Source organism: Pteropus alecto, unplaced genomic scaffold (genome assembly GCF_000325575.1).
Source record: "Pteropus alecto unplaced genomic scaffold, ASM32557v1 scaffold213, whole genome shotgun sequence".
NCBI lineage: Eukaryota > Metazoa > Chordata > Mammalia > Chiroptera > Pteropodidae > Pteropus > Pteropus alecto.
The window spans coordinates 4,220,839-4,223,461 of record NW_006434829.1 but is presented as its reverse complement, the minus strand read 5'-3'; the positions used below and the strand labels follow the sequence as shown (position 1 = coordinate 4,223,461).

Here is a 2,623-nt window from a genome sequence, read left to right as displayed (position 1 = left end):
CTGCCCCCACCAGCTCGGAACCCCGTTCTAGAACCCCAGATCCTGCCGTTTCCCCCAGCAACTCATGAGGCCATCCCTGGAACGTCTGAGCAGGAGCCACGGGATGGCGACAGACCCTCCCCCGCTTCCCGGAGCAGCAGCGGGGACCCTGTGTGACGTGCCGTGCGGAGGGTCTCTGGGCCCCGGCCGGGCTGTGTGGCCGGAGCTGAGACCTTCCTGTTCGCAGGAACCTGCCCCCAGGCCCCACGCCCAGTTTGCACTGCAATCCAGACCTGGTTCCTGTCTGAACGTCTCGCTTCGCAGATGCAGAAACCCAGGCTCGGCAAGGCAGACGCAGAGCTGGGGCTCAAGCCCAGGCCCCCAAGTCCCAGCCCAGCCTGCACGGGCCTCCTGAGAGGCAACTCTGGGACAGAGCCAGGTCTGAGAGGGACAGCTGCATACTCCTAGGAGCTGTGTGGCTTCAAAGCCCCAACAGGCAGGAACCGAATGCTGGCCGAGCCATCCCACCCCAACCCGTCCAAGAAAAGGAGAAGTGACCTCCGGGGCGTGGCAGCTGGGGACTCCAGAAATCTCTAAACACGACCACAGAGAACCATAACGTCCATTACTGTGCACAAGAGCAGGTGCGGACCACCCCTCGCTGGCCACGGTCTTCCCAGCCCCACGTCCCCAACCCGCAAAGCCTCTCCTTAGCTTCCCGCATGCTCCCCGTCTCCCTCCCCAGAACGAGCAGAGGGAACCCCTTCAAACCTACAGGATGTCCCGCCCTGGCTCACAGCCCCAAAGTAGCCTGGTCCCACCCCGCTCGGCGCGAAGGCCTGGAGGCCCCGCCCTGCCTGCCTCGGGAGGCTGTACCTGCGTCCCCTGCTGCCCGGAGCGGGGTCCCCCTCCTGCAGCCTCTGCTCTGGCGTCTCTCACGAAGCCTCCTCCTACCGCCTTCGTGTAAAACCCGACCCGGGCCTCGGGCCTCCCCGACCCCTGCTCGTCTGCTTCGTGGCGCTGATCCTCATCCAAGTACACGATGTACTTTTCTTCCTCTTTCTTCCTTTTTTTAAGTTGTGACCTATGATGATGCGACAGCAAACGGACCATCGTGATCATTTTCGAGCGTGCAGTTCGGTGGCATCGAGCACGTTCGCATTGCTGCGTCGCAGACGCCGCCATCCACCTCCAGAACTTTCTCATCTTGCAAGAAAACTGACACCCTGCCCTCCCCCCCCCGAAACGCTGACTCCCCAGCCCCTGGCACCCACCATTCTGCTTTCTGTCTCTGTGAATTTGACGATTCGGGGCACCTCATCTAAGTGGAATCCCACAGTATCCGTCCTTTTGTTTCTGGCTTATTCCGCTCAGCCTTCCGGGTTCATCCGTGGTGTAGCCCGCTCTCTTTTTTAAAAGTGTCCCTCCCACGGGAATGGGGGCTCCCTGAGGGTGGGGATCTGGGCTGGCGGTATTCACGGTGGCACCTCAGGGCCTGAAAGAGCACCTGGCATCCAGCAGGCACTGAATGAATCTTTTGAATGAGCGAATGAACACACGTGTGAAAGAATGAAGACTTCGTAGAGGTTAGTATCCCTCAGGTGTGGGCCTGCCCCTCCCCCCACCGGGGATCCGCTCCCAGTGATAGTGGTGGCCCTGGCACATAACTAGAGTCCCAGCCCCACTGTCCAGAAGGGCGACCACACTCAGAGCTGCAGGAAACACCCCCGCACCTGATGGGGGCGTCCCCCGCCAGACGTGCCAAATCTATGGGAAAACTGTCACCACGGACGGAGTCCCCAGCCGTGGACTTGACAATGTGTCTTGGAGCCTCACAGTAGCCCCATGCAGGGCTTGGCAGTGAGGACAGCCGGAGGAGGGCAGGGGCCTGGGACACACAGACTCTGCGGACGGAAGAGGGGGGCCGGCCCCCGACGGACGGGGTGGGGCCGGCGCGGACGCAGACGCTGCTGGGGAGAGAGGCCTGCCACCTTGGCGGTCCCCTGCCTTTCACCTCTCCACATCCTGCCTGGCTATTTATAGCGTCCTCCTCTCTGAGAACTCATTTCCCCATGTTTCTGGGCCACACGAGCTTGGAAACTCGAAGGCGGACCCCCCTCCACACACACGCAGCGAAACCGAAGGGGCGAGAGCCCTCTGGCCAGGCCTCCGGTGCCTCGCTGCCTGAGTCACGCACGGCTCCCAGGCCTCAGGTGGCTCCCCGTTGCCAGAGTGGGGTGCCCCAGGGCAGGAGGCATCCGCGGAGACGGCAGCAGCCCAGCCGGACCTCAACGGGAGTTGCTGCAAGACGGTGACCCCAAAAGGGCCCAGACCACCCCACGGCTCCTCCCTGCTCCGGGAAAACAAACAGATTGGGACGGTGGAAAAACAGCTGTACCTTTAAATAATTTGGCCCACAGATACAAAAAAACATTTGCATGTCGAAGCTGTTTGCAAGTTTGGTTATTTTTAGGGTGAACCCGGTTGCCTCCCCTTGGAACCGGATGAAGCCCAAGAGGCACGTACTCGGTTTTCCCAGACGGGGGTCCCGGTGTCGTGCCCTGGGAATGAGAACTCCAGCCCGAGACCCTGGGGCGGGCGGGCGGGCCGCACGGCCCCCCCGCGGCCGCCCACGCCGGGGCGG

General features: G+C 62.3%; 1 protein-coding gene across 8 annotated transcripts in view; it reads right to left on the bottom strand.

The window, feature by feature from the left end:
- Positions 1 to 2,623, bottom strand: part of PITPNM2 (phosphatidylinositol transfer protein membrane associated 2) — a 122,291-nt gene that overhangs the window by 72,774 nt on the left and 46,894 nt on the right. Inside the window, exon 1 of one of the 8 annotated variants that reach the window (XM_015587962.2) lies at positions 856 to 1,143. The exons of the other annotated variants lie outside the window; for them this stretch is intronic. The gene's annotated coding sequence lies outside the window, so the exon portion shown is untranslated. Of the gene's footprint in view, positions 1 to 855; positions 1,144 to 2,623 lie in introns of those variants that run through there. 8 annotated transcript variants of the gene reach the window in all.